The sequence below is a fragment of the Lepidochelys kempii genome, chromosome 2, assembly GCF_965140265.1.
Source record: "Lepidochelys kempii isolate rLepKem1 chromosome 2, rLepKem1.hap2, whole genome shotgun sequence".
NCBI lineage: Eukaryota > Metazoa > Chordata > Testudines > Cheloniidae > Lepidochelys > Lepidochelys kempii.
This window is the reverse complement of record NC_133257.1, coordinates 74712892-74732705: the sequence shown is the minus strand read 5'-3', so window position 1 is coordinate 74732705 and position 19814 is coordinate 74712892. Positions and strand designations below refer to the sequence as shown.

The 19814-nt window shown below is 43.2% G+C and overlaps 1 pseudogene; it reads right to left on the bottom strand.

Moving 5' to 3' along the window:
• The window catches only part of LOC140906113 (ethanolaminephosphotransferase 1-like), a 58779-nt pseudogene extending 57107 nt beyond the window's left edge, over window positions 1-1672 (bottom strand).
• Window positions 1673-19814: the final 18142 nt, after the last annotated feature.

The window sequence follows — 19814 nt, the reverse complement described above, 5'->3', positions numbered from 1 at the left end:
ATGGCGATTGGGGGAGGTCCAGGACAACTGGAAAAAGGTTAATGTAGTGCCCATCTTTAAAAAAGGGAAGAAGGAGGATCCTGGGAACTACAGGCCAGTCAGCCTCGCCTCAGTCCCTGGAAAAATCATGGAGCAGGTCCTCAAGGAATCAATTCTGAAGCACTCAGAGGAGAGGAAAGTGATCAGGAACAGTCAGCATGGATTCACCAAGGGCAAGTCATGCCTGACTAATCTAATTGCCTCTATGACGAGATAACTGGCTCTGTGGATGAGGGGAAAGCAGTGGACGTGTTGTTCCTTGACTTTAGCAAAGCTTTTGACACTGTCTCCCACACTATTCTTGACAGCAAGTTAAAGAAGTATGGGCTGGATGAATGGACTATAAGGGGGACAGAAAGCTGGCTAGATTGTCGGGCTCAACGGGTAGTGATCAATGGCTCCATGTTTAGTTGGCAGCTGGTATCAAGTGGAGTGCCCCAAGGGTCGGTCCTGGGGCCAGTTTTGTTCAATATCTTCATAAATGATCTGGAGGATGGTGTGGATTGCACCCTCAGCAAGTTTGCAGATGACACTAAACTGGGAGGAGAGGTAGATACGCTGGAGGGTAGGGAGAGAATACAGAGGGACCTAGACAAATTAGAGGATTGGGCCAATAGTAATCTGATGAGGTTCAACAAGGAAAAGTGCAGAGTCCTGCACTTAGGATGGAAGAATGCCATGCACCGCTACAGACTAGGGACCAAATGGCTAGAAAGCAGATCCGCAGAAAAGGACCTAGTGGTTACAGTGGACGAGAAGCTGGATATGAGTCAACAGTGTGCCATTGTTGCCAAGAAGGCCAATGGCATTTTCGGCTGTATAAGTAGGGGCATTGCCAGCAGATCGAGGGATGTGACCGTTCCCCTCTATTCGACATTGTTGAGGCCTCATCTGGAGTACTGTGTCCAGTTTTGGGCCCCACACTACAAGAAGGATGTGGAAATATTGGGAAATGTCCAGCGGAGGGCAACAAAAATGATTAGGGGACTGGAACACATGACTTATGAAGAGAGGCTGAGGGAACTGGGATTGTTTAGTCTGCGGAAGAGAAGAATGAGGGGGATTTGATAGCTGCTTTCAACTACCTGAAAGAGGATGGAGCTAGACTGTTCTCCATGGTAGCAGATGACAGAACGAGGAGTAATGGTCTCAAGTTGCAGGGGGGAGGTTTAGGTTGGATATTAGGAAAAACTTTTTCTCTAGGAGGGTGGTGAAGCACTGGAATGCATTACCTAGGGAGGTGGTGGAATCTCCTTCCTTGGAAGTTTTTAAGGTTAGGCTTGACAAAGCCCTGGTTGGGATGATTTAGTTGGGGACTGGTCCTGCTTTGAGCAGGGGGTTGGACTAGATGACCTCCTGAGGTCCCTTCCAACCCTGATATTTTATGATTCTATGAAAACCGTATTGTTCCTGAAACTTGAATATTTATCTGTGTATTATAGGCAGAGTTGGTAGCCTGCCTATTATTAAGGTTGCCCAACACTTCCCATTATAAGACCCTGTTTTCAGTTGCGTATAACTTTACCAAACTTTAACCATTTGGGTTGAAAATCTTCATGATAGATACCTGTGTCAGGCTTGTTTTGTTGTTTTCATTTTTGAACATTTGCCAGAAGGCTGGGGGAAAATACATTGTTTCGTCCATGTTAAAAATTCTGGTGACCATTTCTTTTATTAAGTGCCATTTGCACATGCTCAATAGACCTCTTCAATTTTAACAAATAAAAGCTCAGACGATTCCTGAGTATACTCCATTTCTCGCAGCTCCTATGCATAAGCAGACTGTACATGAGCCATCCCCACAGAATGGCTGTGCATATTCTATCCCCAGGCTATGGGGCCTAGCCTGTACTGACTGTGCCCATCTACTCTGGATCGGGGTGGGGTCAGACACTGGAACTGACAGCAGGGCACTGAGAGCCTGTCTCTCCTCTGTTCCCAGTAACCCGCCCTGCTGGCACCCAGGCAGTATGGAGGAGGAAGCCATCTAACTTGAATGAAGAGGGGGAGGAAAGCCAAACTAGAGGTAAGGGAAAGGAGTAGATTGGGCCAAGAACTCTAGTGAGGATAGAACTGGAAAGGGGTGAGAAACTGTAATTGAATTGGAGGGGGGAAACTGGGACTGGTTGGCCAAGGAGTCTGGGATCTGGAGAGGAGATGGACTGGTTGGGCAAGGAGACTTGAATCCTGAGGGAGAGGGGAGGCTGGGATTGGAAGCTGGCAGGGGAGGGGAGAGGAAGCTAGGACTGGGAGCATATGTGGTGGAGAATGGGACTGGGAGCCAGTGAAGGAAATGGGGAGATGGGAGCCAATTGTCATAAAGGAGTGGAGACACTGAGATCAGTGAGGAGCTGGGGGAAGGGAGGAGATTGGGACTGGCTAGTCCTGGAGACTGGGGACAAGGAGTTGCAGCAGGAAAGGGGACTATCTGGGTAAGGAAACTGGGATTGGGTGTGGGTGGGGGCGCAGAGAGACTAAGAACTGTGGGGAGACTGGGGGTTGGACAGAGACTGGAGGAGGGAGAGACGAGGACTGGCTGGGCAATGAGACTAGGATGAAAATTCTGAGGAGTGGAGGGTAGGGCTGGGTAGGCAAGGAAAAATGGGGATTGATACAAGGACCGGGGTTGGGTAAGAGACAGGACTGGGACAGGGACAGGTTGGAGGGAAACAAGCAGAAGAGTCTGTGCCCATCCTTCCCGATCTTGGAGCCCAAGATTCCAGAGTCTCACTACTCCTCTGCTGTCAGCAAATCCCTGTGAAATCCATGTGCATCCCATCCCCTTCTAGTGCAGGTCTACACAGATAACAACCGACTCCATTATTTCAAGAACCAGACTCTGTACAGTAGAGCTTTAGGTTCCAACCCTGCTGGTGACCCATCTGGACATCAGAATGATTCCACACGATGGAATTTCTGTTTTTTCAGTGTCTTTAACTGTCTCTTTTTTTCCTATAATCCCCTGCCTCATTCACGACATATCTTTTGACTTCTGCTACAAATGAGGCAGGGATCCTACAGACAACAGCCTCAATCCTGATTCATCCCCAGAGCAGGACCAGCCTGTGCACTAAATCAGGCTGGGTACTGTGGAAAAAATAGTATGTCATCATGTGATTCAAGACTATCATAATGTATATACATAAGAGGGCAGAACTAGGGTTGCATGAGAAACCTTAATTCTGGCATTTCCTAAGTTTTAAATGCTTTTCTGGCCCCACCAACAGACCACGCCTCCAGCCCAGAGCCTATACCCCCCAACCCCCTGCTCCAGCCCAGAGCCCTCTCCCATACTCCAAACCCCTCATTCCCAGACCCACCCCAGAGCCCACACACCCCTGCCCCAGGCTGATGAAAGTGAGTGAAGATGGGGGACAGCAAATGATAAAGGGAGGGGGGATGAAGCAAGCAAGGGCGGGGCCTCAGAGAAGGGGTGGGGTAGGGCCTCAGGGAAGGGTGGGGCAGGGGACAGGGCAAGGGTGTTCAGTTTTGTATGATTAGAAAGTTGGCAATCCTAGTTATGGTGAGAGTTCTTCTGATAGCATATATACATTTATTTTTGAAAAAGGAGGAAAATGCATTACATAAACTAAAATTAATTTGTCAGATGGGATTCAGCTTACCACTAGCCTGTATGTACAGTATTCCCAACTGTCGCTACAGTATTTTATCAGCACGTTATCTCAATATTGTATCATCCAAACCTTAACTGCACTGATTTTTTTTTTTTTTTTTTTTTTGGTGGTGCTGCTTGCTACTAAATAACAGAAGTTTGGAACAGTGTATGTTTGTGCTTGTATGAATATTCAGATGGATGTGTGCATCCAGCTATATATCCCTTATGGCAAATGGATTAATCATTTGGTATCTAAGGGGGGTATGCATGTATATGGTGTGGGTGGATGAGGTGTGATATTCCCTATGGCAAATGGAATAGTCAGTTAGTATATATTTGAACTACAGAGACTTCATGTAAGCATGAAGAGTCCTAAAGTTTCCTCCTGTCCCTCCCTGCACCCCCATTCCAAGCCTCATTGGCTTTCATTTTCAGAGGAAGATTTCAATGGTAGTTAGATGCCTAAACAGTTCTGAAGATCTGCCCCTTGGAGCTTTTGAAAATCCCACCCTTAAAACCTCAATTATGAACTTAACTGCCCAACTTCAGGCTCCTATTTTTAAAAATGTTAGCCTGTGTATATAAGAATATTCACATTAATGTGAACGTATCCAAAGGCTAAATAACTTTGTTATTAACAATGATGCAATTTTGTTTTGAAGTAACCAAGCTTGTATGCTACTTAGAGGCAAGATTTTAATAAAAACAAATTTTAGCCCATGATATTGCAAACACTTATGCCCATGCTTAACTTTAAGCATCTTGATAGTTCTTTAAAGTCAATGGTACTATTTATGTGAGTAAAATTACCTGCTTAAGTGTGTGTAGACTCTAGGTCTTAATTTGCAATATTTTGTTTTTTGCCTATGGTAATTTTGTTAAATTCAAATAAGATACCTGACTAATCATAATATTTTTTAAAAACCCACATTTATAACTTAGATCATTGTAAATTTTAATCTGAAATTGCAATTGCCAAAAGTTGCAAATTAGTTTTACACACCCTTGACCTAATTTAAATCAATTATTCTTCTTTTTAAATCAAGTGACTGATCATGATTTCAATTATTTAAATAACCTTGTTTTATATTGCTCCACCCTGATGTATTGTGATTATTTTTCTTCAGCTTTAAGAGATATCTGATGTCATCACTAAGAAGCCCAAGATACTGTAGGTTGCCAGCATAAGTAATGAGAAATCTCTAATATCATACACAGGCTATCTGATAACTTGCTAGACAGCAAATTTGACAAATTCAGTCGTACTGAAACAAGAACAGTCAGAGTAAAAAGAGGTAGAACCACCTGACCTTCAATCTTGCTCTTTCCTCCTCACCCACCCTCTTTTTCCCTTAAGCACACCCATAACATTAAAATACTAAAATATCTATGAAATAACAATAAAATACAGCTTCATGGCCAAAGTACTCAGAAACTCTCCAGAACATTTACCTGCTCCCAAGGAGAAAACCCACGTCAGCTCATTTTCTGGAAATATTTATAGTGATCGTAATTGTAAATATGAATCTTTAATATTCCTAACAACAGTGAAACAAAATCAACACTTGCCAGAAAATGAAAGCATTTAAACTGCTTTGCATAAGAAAGGTGGTGGTGGGGGGGGGGGGGGGGCGGGTTGGTGAAGACATCAAGCCTTGATGATAACTCCAGGGGTGAGTGTCATTATTTTTAGTAAAACATCATGGGCTGCAGCAATATTCTGTCACATCACATGCAGACTTTTCAAGAACAGTTCACAGTATATGATAGGGTCACTTACAATGCATTGGAAGAAGGGAAAAAGGGTTCCCCTGTTCTTGGATGAACTGTGGACTTTTGGGAAGTGGGTGAATGTTCAGGAAGGTGTGAAGAACTAGAATAGAGACCTGCTCTTTTTTATTTGCTGATCTGTTTTAGTTAAACTGAAAAAAACAAATGTATAAACTGAATGGTGCTGGGAGAGGCATTCAGACATTCTTCTGTCAAGGGAAAAAGCAGCTGAGTTAAATAAGATTTGGCACAGAGCTAGGCTCTGTTCCAAAGAAAATACCCATAGCATTCAAGACCATAAGTTTGTTGCTCCTGGCTCTTTAGGAGACCAAACTATTCAGTAAAACAGAGATTCCTAAATTGTGGTCTCTGAACCCTTCTTAACTGAGGGAGGTAAGTATTGTAATTCCTTATTTTTCTGAAGTAAAAATGAGTCAGACAGGTAAAAGCCCACATTCTTAAGTGCACTCTCTAACTTTGAATACCCAGCTTTAGCAATGTATGGTCATATTTTCAGAGGTACTAAGCATATACAGCTGCAATGAAATCAAAAGAAGTTGTTTGATGCTTAGAACCACTTAAAATTATGCCTTAGTTCTCTGGAGTTAAGCACCTGAATATTAAAGCACCCAAAGTTAGATGCAGCTTTGTAGCAGGAAAATGTCTTAGAGGTCATTTATGAAAATATGCTTTTTCCCAAGTCACAGACTCTGTGACTGGGTCCTTTTAGAATCCAGATATTAGTTCCAAACCCTGTGCTTTTACCACAAGACTATCCTTCCTCTGTATTTAAATCAGCTGTAAATGTGGCTCTAGCAATACCAGGTTTTTTTCTGGTGTAGACAAGGCTTTAGACAGAGCACTACAGCACCACACTAAGGAAATAAATGAAGGTACTGAAGAAATTGACTGGCTCACAGTTTAAACGCTAAATCCTCATGACACCAATAATACTAATAATGACCTTTGTAAAAGCTGCTAGATACAGCCGGCCTGTGGGGTTGTACTGGGGTAACTAAGAGCAGAATTTGGCCTATTTTCAGCTTCCAGTACATTTTTATTGTTGCAAAAATAAAATAGCGGTAGGGTATACCTCGCACAAAACCAAACACTACTTATATATAAAAATCAAAATCATATTGCCATTATATTTATTTTAATGGAAATACCAAAGACACATAGTTATGTCTTTTAGGAAAGCAATAACCATGGTTTTGGGAACAAGCCTTAATGGACTACAAAAGGATTCAGGGTGTTCTTTCACTGATACCCAGCAGAGGTGTTCAGATTTATCAAGAACATTTAATTTATTATAAAACAATAACAATACTATAAAGATTCCCATCAGGGAGAGGGAGTGGCTAAAGGCAGTGGGATGGGCAAAACAGCATGAGCAGTTCCATCCTGCTCCCTACTCCAAACATACTTCTGCTGTGTTTAAGACAACTGGCAGCTCCTTGAAAGCCGTCCTCTTTTTCTCCCTGCTCTAGGAAGGGCTCCTAATAGGGCTAAACATGGGAGTAATTCACATATTATTACTCCTGGGGGAATTCTGCACCAAAAAATTAAAAATTCTATGCATATTTCCAAATTCTGCAAAATTCTGCATATTTTATTTGAGAAAATAACACAATATAATCACATATGTTTCAATTATTTTTGGGTCTTTATTTCAAAATACCTGTCAACAAGTATGTCTGTAACAATACAGACAACAAAAAAGATTCAGGAAATGTTTTTTGACAAATAGATTGTTTACTAGGCATATTAATACAGAATTCCGAGTAACAATTCATTTAAACTACAATACACAACCCTACTTCCCACACCTTTCAGAAGCAGTGCAAAGGCTTGAGGGGGGGTTGGGGGGGTGTCAAGGGAAATGGAGGAGCTGAGGGAGAGGGAAGTAATTGCTGGAAAGGAGCCCAGATGTGAACTTGGAGGGTTGTTGGGTATGGGTGGGAAAAGTATGGAACAGGTTTTTTTGGGGAGATGGGGAGGGATTGTTAGGATGCTTCCCCCATACAGACCCTGGCTGACTCCTAGCCTCTCCCATTCAGTCAGATACCTCTGCCCCGTCCACATGTCCCTCCACCCCCACTCAGACACCCACTCCCCCATCACCATATTGCCCTGCACCCCTTCCCCCTGTTCCAATGTGGCCCTGCACCCTTTCCCCATCACCATGTGGCCCTGCACGGCCCTCCCCTGCCCTGCGGCCATGTACTTCCACTCCCATTCAGCCTCTGCCCCAGTCTGTCCTCCCCACTAGCCCTTATGAGCCCCTGTCTGACCCCCAAGCAACCCCACTCTCTTTGTCTCCCCCTAGCTTCTGTCTCTGGACAGGTGCTGTGAAGAAGGCAGGCTCTTTCTCTTCTCTAGCTGCTGCTCTGTTCTCTTGCCACAGCTCCCTCTGGTGGGCAAAAGGTGGGGCTGAAGCAACTTTCCGGCAGAAGCTTTTTTCTGTGCAAAAAATTAAAAATATGCATGGCTCATTATTTATGCACATGTGCAGTGGCACAGAATTCCCGCAGGAGCAGACATATACATGACTGCAGACTCAGGAATCAGCCTGTCAGCCCATGCTTCTCTTCTCTCTGATCCTGTAGTTTAGCCAGGCATGGCTCAGAGTAGTATATAGCCTTTTGTTGAACTGAAGGAATGCAGAGAGAAAAGAAGGCTATCACCAGGAGAAAGGGTGCAAAAAAGCCAAGTAAATAAGAATGAGAGAGAGAGAGAGAGAATGAACTTCAAGAATGATTAAAGGGTTAGAAAATGACTTATAGTGATAGACTCTAGGAAATCAACCTATGGAGCTTAACAAAGAGAAGGTTAAGGGGTGATTTGATTCCAATCTATAAATACCTACAGGGGAACAAATATTTAATAATGAGCTCTTCAAACAAGCAGAGAAAGGTATAACATGATCCAGTGGCTGGAAGTTGAAGCTAGACAAATTCAGACTGGAAATAAGACGTACATTTTAAACAATAAGAGTACAGTAGAACCTCAGAGTTACGGACACCTCAGGAATGGAGGTTGTCCATAACTATGAAATGTTCCGTAACTCTGAAGAAGAGGTTACAGACTTCAGCCACACTGGGGCTTGGGGCTGCAGCCATCGCAGATGGTGGTTGGGGCGTCTGACTCTTGGGGCACCAGGGCTCTGGATGAGGGGCTCAGGGCTGCTGCCCTACAGAAGCGTTGGGGCTCAGCACTTTAGACCTGGGGAGAGTGCTGGGCTTGGGGCTTCAGCTCCACTCCTGGTTTCAACCTTGCGTTGAGCACCAGGGCTTGGGGCTGCAGCCCCTCAGCTTCGTTCCTGGCATTAGTCCTACGGGGGGTGCCAGGGCTCCCCATGGCTCCACTCCGAGCTTTGGCAGTGGGGGGCAGGGCTCAAGGCTTTAACTACAGGGAGAGTGCTGGGGCTGAAACCAGAGCTCCCCTCATACCTAAAGTCCCAAGCCCCAGCACCCCCCCACCCCAGTCTAATGTCCTAAGACCCGGTGCTCCTGAGGGTCAGAAGCCCCTCTCCTCCCTTACCCACCCAGAGCCCTGACCCTCCCACCCCCTACCAGCTGCAGCCTCAACCCCCCTTGGCTGAAGCCGTGAGCCTCGGAGCTAAAGCCCTAAGGCAGTACAGTATTTGCTTTTTTTTCTTTTGTCTGTGCTGCTGGTTGATTGATGACTTCCTTTTCCAGAGGGTGTCCAGTTGTCCTGTAAGTCCTTAACTCTGGCATTTGTATCTTTGAGGTTCTACTGTAATTAACTATTGAAACAATTGACCATGGGTCATGGTGGATTTGCCATACCTGGCAATTTTAAAATCAAGCCTGGATGTTTTTCTACAAGATCTGCTCTAGGAATTATTTTGGGGAACTTCTATGGCCGGCGTTATACAGCAGGTCATACTAGATAATCGCAGTGGTCCCTCCTCGCCCTGGAATATATGAACTGTGCTGGGCATGGCACATGCAGACTGGAGTGGAGGGGAAGACCCCAGCTGTCATCCTACCCTAAGTGGGCTCCACAAATAAAGAGGAAGGGGAAGAGCATATAGGAGCCTTGGATTTTATAATAGTGTTGTAAATCCTGCAGTTTGGGATCTTAATGTTATATTGGAAGGTGTTAATGGTTGCCCTCAAGCATGTCTCTGATATGTAGATCAATCACAGACCTGGAAAAAATCTATGGATGTATTAACCACCTTTCATTCAAGCTAAATGGAAGGAGCAATTAAATACCTCTTTGTGCAGCGATAGCTGAAACAACTGAAGCCACTGCCCAAGGCCCTGGTCAGCATGCCAAAGCCTGAGCAGGAATTAAGGCACATGGACTGAGGGGTTTACCTTGGAACTGATTGCAAATGCAGGGGCTTCAGAACTGATTGGTTATAGCTGTGTGTCTGTGTGTGAGGGGAAAAAAGCCACAGACAGTAAGAAAAGTCATAAATTTAGACCTGGGAGGAAGCTGAAAGAACTTCTTTTGGGCACAGTGCTCACTGGAAAGGCAAATTTGGATTTCTGAATAAGGAAACAGACTATTGTTGTTTGTTCCTAGTGTGTTGAGTGAAACAGGGCTTTGTGAGCATTCTTTGTAAATAAACAGGCTTCCACCAGAGAAATACTTGACTCTTTCACCAGTTTCTCCTTCTAACATAAATAAGCCAATAAAGCTCCAAATATTGGTCAACTGCTCAGGCCAAAAAGGAGCAACAGCAACAAAGAAACAGATTTTTTTTTAAATTATGTATAAGCAGCTATAAATCCTTAACAATACTTTGCATTTTGGCCTGGGAGTCACTTTATAATTAATTATCACAATATCCATAAGAGTTAGGTCAGCACTATTATTTCCTTTTTACATAACATGAGATTAAGGTACAGACAGGCTGTAACTCACCCCAGGGTCAGAAAGCCAATAGCGACAGAGCTGGGAGTGTTGTTTATTGAAATATTTCAAATATATATATATATATAGAGAGAGAGAATTTAAGCATAAGTAATAAAAGATTGTTCAAATAAAGTATGAATGTTTCAACTCAAATTTGCACTTAAGAGTTCATTTTTATGAAAGGAAAGAAATGGGATTATTAGGAATTTAATGACTGCCAAGCCTATTTCTCAGAAAAACCAATAGTTTAAAGCAGCTGTATATCAGGTGGTAATCATGGATTAGGCTGAAATACATAGAAGACAGGGTTGCATGGATCCTCTGATATTTTATGTGGAATTAGAAGTCTGGCATTGTAGTAAACAGGAACACCTCCAGGAGCTTAAATACAGTCTGGAAATCATCAAAATACAACACCAAAACCAAACTCAAGATTTATCAGAGTTGCATACTTTCAACACTACTTTATAGTTCAGAATACTGGGCAGTGAGAAAGTATGACATGTCCAAACTGTCTTCAATCCATACAAACTGCCTCAGAAAAATCCTCCCTATCTTTTAGCCCAGAACAATCTCAAACAAGATCAATTGACACAGCGTAGCCAAGAGGATCTGAGCACCATCATTGCTAGGAGACGTTGGAGATGGATTGGTCATATGCTTCGGATGGAAACTGATTCCATCACCAGAGTAGCAATAAGATGGACACCTGAAGGCAAGCGAAAACGAGGCTGCCCGAAAACAACACGGTGAAGAGCTGTGGAAGCCAACCTGAAAAACCTGGGGCACAGCTGGGGGACCATTGAAAGGCATAATAGGAAGATGATGATGATTGTAGTAAATTATTGACGAGTATAATAGTTGTTCCAACACAGAAAGGGAAGGAGCCAACTAACAATTACAGGGGACCTTATATGAAGGTCATAAAACACTTGAAGGTTTTAATAAAATGAATAAAATTAGTCCAAGAAAAACATAAAAATAATCTACAGTATTTTAGAAAAAAAAACTAATTACAAGCAGGATAAAACTATAAAGAGAGTGGGAAGAACACCACCAGTTTTATCCATTTTAAACTCAAAGTTGGAACATTTTTCACTTCAACCATAGGGTGTAACATTCAGGAGTTTTAGCTGCTATCATTGGCCAGATCTTTTTCTTAAATGTGGTTTAAGAAAAACAGGTTTTCACAGCATGCATTGGACCCAATGCATCACAGCTAAGGCAAAAAAAGAATAACAATTATTGAAAACCTTGGGCCAGATTCTCAGGTATACCTAAGCTATGTTAAGTGCACTTGATGAGGCAGAGGACAATATGTGGCTTTCCTCAACCTCCTGTGCCATTGACTTCACTGGGGCCAGGATTCACCACTACTTTCCCACAGAAGGAAGGAAGGAAGGATGGATGCAACCATGATGTGTCACTGCTGATGGGAGGATGAGCTGTGGAAACCCAACTCCAAAAGTGTTCTGTCACTGATGGAGAAATTAGAGTGCAGAAGATTGCCCATGACCACTTCTTTGCTAATGAGGGAGGAAAGATGAAGGCTTCTCTCAGGTAGAGCAATTTCGGAGCAGAAAAGAGGCTTGTTAATAGTATAAATTATTCAATCCTTAAACCTCTCTTTCGAATGCTGGTGTGATGATTTAACTTGCAGCCTAGTTTTAACATTTTTTTAAAAACCGTGCCCAGTGTTTCATTTTCTACAGCACAAGCTGTACAACTCTAGTATTTTTTTTAACAAACCAAAAAAGTCACGTACAATTTTTCTAAAACAATTTTTAACATAATCATTTTTGAGGCAATTATTAGGTGAGGGGAAATATTGAGTGCAATGAACTGCTTAGTATACCTTTGCCATCTGTAATAGATTAAATGAAATCTATTCATGTTAACATAGGTTCCTCTGCTGGCTGAACAAATAGAGCAACAGCTCAGTTACTTCCCCAGATAGAAGTCTGTTTCTTTTTGACAGGTTTCAGAGTAGCAGCTGTGTTCGTCTGTATTCGCAAAAAGAAAAGGAGGACTTGTGGCACCTTAGAGACTAACCAATTTATATGACCATAAGCTTTCATGAGCTACACGATGAAGTGAGCTGTAGCTCATGAAAGCTTATGCTCAAATAAATTTGTTAGTCTCTAAGGTGCCACAAGTACTCCTTTTCTTGTTTCTTTTTGGAGTCTGAGGTTGTCGATTCTATTCCCTGATGCCACAACTATATACTACTAACTAATGATTACATTGTCTGTACAGTTAAGAAGCTTCCTCTCACTTAAACAAGTCTCCATACAATATGTCTCATTGATCAGGATGAAACCTATTGTGGGGGACACATTATCCCGCATCTGCCTACTGTAGGGTTTTTACATCTTCCTCTGAAGCATCTGGTGTTGGCCACTGACAGAGACAGGATACTAGACTTGATGACCTTGGTTCTGATCCAATATGGAAATTCCTATGTACAGTACCTCAAAGTTGAGTGGCTAAATGCCTACTTTGCTGGCCTCTCAGTATGACTTTGTACAATTCAAGTACATTCATCACATTTTTCAGCTGATTGCGCTTTAATAGCAGAAAAGAATGAGGACTTCTAATTTCTGTAAAATATGTATTTATTTACATTACCACAAAGAACACAGCCAATATAAAATCAAATTAAAGATATCTTAGGAAAATGGGAATTGCCATATTGGATCAGAACAGTAGTGTCCATCTAGTTTAGTATCCTGTCGAACAAGGGCAGGTACTACTTCAGAGAAAGGTACAAGAAACCACATGTGAGTAGTTTTCTTCGCTAATCTCTGTGAGTAGTTTCCACAGAAATATTAACAAATAATCCATTTCTGCTTCACATATCTATAGCTTTGAAACTATTTTACCATCAAAACATAGTTGAATAAAAAAACGTGAAATAACCAACATGTACAGGCACATGCTAGACCAAATTGGTGGTAATTAAATTTCTTGTATATCCTACCAATAAACTCCAGGTAAACTTTTTATAACATTATCATCTCGTAGAGATGATATCTCTAAACAAAGGAACACAATCAAAATATGTTGTCACTGTTTGCATTTTTATGAGAACCAGCTAAACAAAAAACTTCTTTTACACCCAAATTGTTTGCCTCAGAAATGATTCAGCAAACAAGAATCCCCTGTGAATTCACTGATAGAACACTGCTCTTATTGAGTTCCCCAAGGGTATATACAATAGTGCCACCACTATTCCTGTGATCAGTGACATTGGCTGCAACTTCTATGCCAAATGATTTCATTATGTTGCTCTCGCATATGACTTGGTGTCTGTAAGAAAACTAATGATTATGGACCTATGTGAATACCACATTACATCAATTATCAATAGGGCAGGAATAAGTATGCAGTGCAAATTCTGGCACATTGCTTTAAATATAATGACTTCAATGGGGTCAGGGTTTCACCAACTGATTTACTACATCTGCACAAAAATAATCTAAAAAATCCTCAGAGAAATTAAGGTTACTGACTCTACTGTTTTATTTGGAACATTGTACACTAGCAGAGTTCTAATTAGACTTTTAATTACATCATTCATCAAAGTAAAGTGGAAAAAAATCTGTAAGATTTCATTCCCAGAACAGTAGGTGGTTGAATCACTGTCTTGTTTCTAAAAGGTAGCAGTTATTCTCTTACTGAAAAGTTAGTTTTGGGGAGTTTGACAATCTTAGGCTTCTCCACTGTTTAAAATGATCAAAGTTTTAATTAACCTGGTTCTGAGATGCTGTGCAAAAATAATCACAACAGGCTGAGCTGATCGATAGAATTTCAAGGCAAATGGAGAACAATTTTGTCTACAGAGGCACCACCCTAATTAACATTCACTATCTGTGGTACACTGAATACTGTCCATTAAGAAATCATATCTAATGTAGATGGGTAGTATCAGGGCCCTGAGAATTGTACAGTTACATGGGAAAATATACACTACAATATCTTGTGCTTTGAAATGTAAACTTTCATTTTAAAACCATTGCGTGAAATCCTGGCTCTACTGGAGTCCATGGCAAAACTCCCATTGACTTCAATAGAACCATGCTTCTAGTTATGTTTCTAGGCCTTGCAGTCATGAAGATAGCCTTGAAAATGTGAACTGAGTTTAAATAGTCTCTGTCAGGGTAGGTCGAATCACAAACTTTCATGGAAATTACTAACTCAGTGGTAAGTCACTGATTTTGGTGCAAGTCTGAGAATAAAAGTGTCATTTCAATTTAGCTTAAGCCAGGTAAAAAATGTAGTTAAAAAGATAGGAATTACAGCTGTTGTCTATGGAAAGCAAACTGACTAATGCATTAAATTGGAGTACATAGGCCAAGGCGGAGAGGTCATGTTTGATAGGATCAAACCTTATTGTGAACCTATTAACATAGAAGGGTGCTACTTCCATTCTTGGTTTGGTAATGGCAAGGTCACACCTAGCCGTGTCAGGCAGCCAGAAGGATTCAAATAACAGACATTAATCTAAATGCAGGAGACAGAAACTCACTCACACTGAGCTAAAACTCTTATATGTTAAAGTTTGGAGGATCAGACCAGCACCTTGACTCCCTGAGAGAAACATACAACTCGAGAAATGTGAACACCATATTTTCTGATACTGTTTCTGTAACTCAAAGGATTTAGACCTATCTGGGTGAAACTAGGGAGCCTTAGACCTTCATATAATTTTTGTAATATTTATCTTTGATTTCCTGTTGATCTTTCAATTTTGTAACTTTGAGATATTTGACTGTTCTTGGGATAATTCACTACAATTTGTTCCTGGAAACAAGCAGAAAACTTCTGACTTCTGGTGAGAGATGAAAAAGTGGTCAACAGTTTCTGACCTGTGGAGATTTAGTCCAATGTGATACCCCAACAGGGATTACCAAAAGGCCGACTCAGACTGGTAAATTACCTGGGGAAAGCTAGGGACCACAGTGATGAGAATAGGGAACCAAAGGTAACATTAGCATAACTGTTAGAATTATTAGATTAGTGGCTCTCAAACTTTTGTAGTGGTGACCCCTTTCACACAGTAAGCCTCTGAGGGTATGTCTACACTATGAAATTAGGTCGATTTTATAGAAGTCGATTTTTAGAAATGGATTTTATACAGTCGATTGTGTACGTCCCCACTAAGTGCATTAAATAGGCAGAGAGTGTCCTCAATACCATGGCTAGCATCGACTTACGAAGCGGTGCACTGTGGGTAGCTTTCCCGCAGTCTCCGCTGCCCGTTGGAATTCTGGGGTAAGCTCCCAATGCCTGATGGAGCAAAAACATTGTCAAGGGTGGTTTGGGATACATGTTGTCAGTCGCCCCTCTCTCCCTCCCTCCGTGAAAGCAACAGCAGACAATCATTTCGTGCCTTTTTTCCTCGGTTACACGTGCAGACGCCATACCACGGCAAGCATGGAGCTCGCTCAGCTCACCGCTGCTGTTGTGAGAATTGTAAACACCTCGCACATTATCCTGGAGTATGTGCAGAACCAGGCTAAGAAACGCCAGCACAAGGACGATCGTGATGAGGACATGGACACAGAAAGCACAGGCTGTGGCAACTGGGACATCATGGAGGCAGCTGGGCTGGTTGATACAGTGGAATGCTGATTCTGGGCCTGGCAAACAAGCACAGACTGGTGGGACCATATAGTCTTGCAGGTATTTAATGATTCACAGTGGCTGCAAAACTTTTGCATGGGTAAGGCCACTTTCCTTGAACTTTGTGAGTTGCTTTCCCCCACCCTGAAGTACAGATATACCAAGATGAGAGCTGCCCTGACAGATGAGAAGTGAATGGCAATAGCCCTGTGGAAGCTTGCAATGCCTGACTGCTACCGGTCAGTTGGGAATCAATTTGGAGTGGGCAAGTCTACTGTGGGGACTGCTGTGATCCAAGTAGCCAGTGCAATCACTGACGTTCTGTTATCAAGGGTAGTGACTCTGGGAAATGTGCAGGTCATACTGGATGGCTTTGCTGCAATGCACCTAACTGTGGTGGGGTGATAGATGGAACACATATCCCTATCTTGGCACCAGATCACCTAGCCAACCAGTATGTAAACTGCAAGGGATACTTCTTAATGGTGCTGCAAGCACTGGTGGATCACAAGGGACGTTTCACAGACATCAACGTGGGATGGCTGGGAAAGGTGCATGACGCTTGCATCTTTAGGAATTCAGGGCTGTTTGAGCAGTTGCAAGAAGGGACTTACTTCCCAGACCAGAAAATGACTGTTGGGGATGTTGAAATGCCAATAATTATCCTTGGGGACCCAGCCTACCCCTTGCTTCCATGGCTCATGAAACCATACACAGGCAGCCTGGACGGTAGTAAGGAGCAGTTCAACTATAGGCTGAGCAAGTGCAGAATGGTGGTAGAATGTGCCTTTGGACATTTAAAAGCTCGCTGGGGCTCTCTGCTGACTAGGTTAGACCTCAGCACAACCAACATTCCCATTGTTATTGCTGCTTGCTGTGTGCTCCATAATATCTGTGAGAGTAAGGGGGAGACATTTATGGAGGGGTGGGAGGTTGAGGAAAATCGCCTGGCGGCCGATTTTGAGCAGCCAGACACCAGGGCGATTAGAATAGCACAGCTAGGCGCGCTGCGCATCAGAGAGGCTTTGAAAACCAGTTTCATGACTGGCCAGGCTATGGTGTGACAGCTGTGTGTGTTTCTCCTTGCTGCAAACCCACCCCCTTTGTTGATTTTAATTCCCTGTAAGCCAACCACCCTCCCCGCTTCGATCACAGCTGGCAAAGGAAATAAAGTCAGTAGTGTTTTGAAACCATGCATTCTTTCTTTATTAATTAAAAAAAAGTGAGATAACTGACAAGGTAGTCCACGTGGGGTGGGGTGGGGTGCAGGAGGAGGGAAGGACAAGGCCACATTGCTTAGTGAAGCCACACTACAAATCAAAACCGTTTGAATGACAGCCTTCTGTTCTTCGGCCATCCTCTGGAGCCTCACACCCCGCATTCTTGGGCATCTGGGTGAGGAGGATATGGAACTTGGGGAGGAGGGCATGTGATTATACAATGGATGCAGTGGGGGTCTGTGCTCTTGTTGGCTTTCCTGCAGCTCCAACAGACGCTTCATCATGTCCGTTTGCTCCCCCATTAGCCTCAGCATCGCCTCCTGCCTCTGCTCTGTGTGTTCACTTAATGCTTTCCTGGCCTCTGCCACTGAATGCCTCTATGCATTCAGCTGTGCCCTATCAGTGTGGGAGGACTGCATGAGCTCGGAAAATATGTCATCACGAGTGCGGTTTTTTTTGCCTTCTAATCTGTGATAATTTCAGGGACAGAGATGATCGGGGGAGCATAGAAACATTTACACCTGCAGGGGGATAAAAAGGGAGAGTAAAATTTAAGATGATACATTTCTGAGAACAAAAGGGAGACTCTTTCACAGTGAATCAACCAATTCACAGCAGACAGCACATGTGCTTTAGGTACAAGGTTGCATTTTGCCTTTTATATTGAGCACCTGCTGATATGGTGACACATCACACATGACTGGGCAACAGAATTCAGTTTCCAGGCAGCCATGGTAAGCCTTTTGGTATGCAGGGCTGGCTTCTTCCACCTTCAAAACATGTGGGAATGGTTTCAAACTGCAGCACCATCCTTTCCCATAGCAAGCAATGCCGGTTGGGTTTCACATTTAAAAGGAGGGGCTATGGTTTTCAGGTGGATGTGCAGCACACACCTCCCCGCACCCCACAGCATGGCTATTCTCTGGGATGATCCCTTTTAGCCAAGCACAAACAACCCAGCATGAATGGGGTCCTTTTATTGTTCCCTTACAAAAATTCCCCTATTTCAACCAGGTGACCATGAATGATATCATTCTCCTGAGGCTAACACAGAAAGATAAAGACCGAATGTTGCTTGAATGCGATCAAAACCCAGGACCATTCGCTGCCATGCTTTGTGCTGCAATGATTCCAGATTCTACTTGCTACTGGCTTGGCATTGGGTAAAGTGTCCTACCGTGGAGGATGAAATAAGGCTGTCCTCCCCAGAAACCTTCTGCAAAGGCTTTCAGAGTACCTTCAGGACAGCTTCATGGAGATGTCCCTGGAGGATTCCTGCTCCATCCCCAGACATGTGAACAGACTTTTCCAGTAGCTGTACTGGCCGCGAATGCATCCCAAGTCTTCAGGGCCAAATCAAACATTAAACACTATTGCTTTTAAACCCTATACTGTAGTTACAAATGTGCACTCACCAGAGGTCCCTTCTCCGGCTTCAGGGTCGGGGATCCCACCTTGGGAGGGTATTGGCTCCAGGGTGATGAAAAGGTCCTGGCTGCTGAGGAGAACGGATTCACCACTTGCCTGCTGCTCATTCTCCTCCTCCTCCTCCTCTTCCTCATCGACAAAATCCTCCTCCCTGTTGCGTGACACTCCCCCCTTGCAGTGTCCAGGGACACTGGTGGGGTAGTGGTGGCCCCCCCCCCCCTAGAATGCCATGCAGCTGACCATAGAAGTGGCATGTATGGAGCTCTGACCCAGAGCAACTGTTTGCCTCCTTTGTCTTTTGGTAGGCTTGCCTGAGCTCCTTAACTTTCATGCAGCACTGCTCTGTGTCCCTGTTGTAGCCTCTCCACCATGCCCTGTGCGATTTTGGCATATATATATTAGCATTTCTTCTTTTTGATCAGAGTTCGGCCTGCACAGTTTCTTCTCCCCATACAGCAATCAGATCCAGTGTCTCCCGTTCGCTCCATGCTGGAGCTCGTTTGCGATTCTGGTGGGACTGCATGGTCACCTGTGCCGCTGAGCTCGCCCGCTTGACCAAACAGGAAATGAAATTCAAAAGTTCCAGGAGCTTTTCCTGTGTACCTGGCTAGTGGATCGGAGTTGAAAGTGCTGTCCAGAGCAGTCACATTGCAGCACTCTGGGATAGCTCCCGGAGGCCAATACCATCGATTTGCTTCCGCACTAGCCCAAATTCGATCCAGCAAGGTCAATTTTAGCGCTACTTCGCTCGCCGGGGAGGAGTACAGAAGTTGATTTTAAGAGCCCTTTAGGTCGACGGAACAATTTTAAGAGCCCTTTAGGTCGACGGAATGGGGTGGCTTGTGTAGACGCATTCATTATAAAATTGACCTAACGTGGCTAAATTTGACCTAACCCTGTAGTGTAGACCAGGGGCTAAGTAATTCCCTCCACTGCAGGAACTGAGTGAAATTCTGTATTATGCAGGACAGACTAGATCATCATAGTGATGCCTTCCAGCTTTAAAAATAATGGTTAATCTACATAAACATGTTTTTGATTTTTTGTTTTAAACAAGTCTGATGATGATAATATTCACCTGGGGCCATTTCAATTCCTCATTAGTATTCAGTTCCAACCCCCCTTGCTGACCTTCACGGTTAGTTCAGTCAACAATTCTGCTGATATATTTTATTTTAAATAAACGTTATAATACACTGATTTACACACACAAACATCTTAAC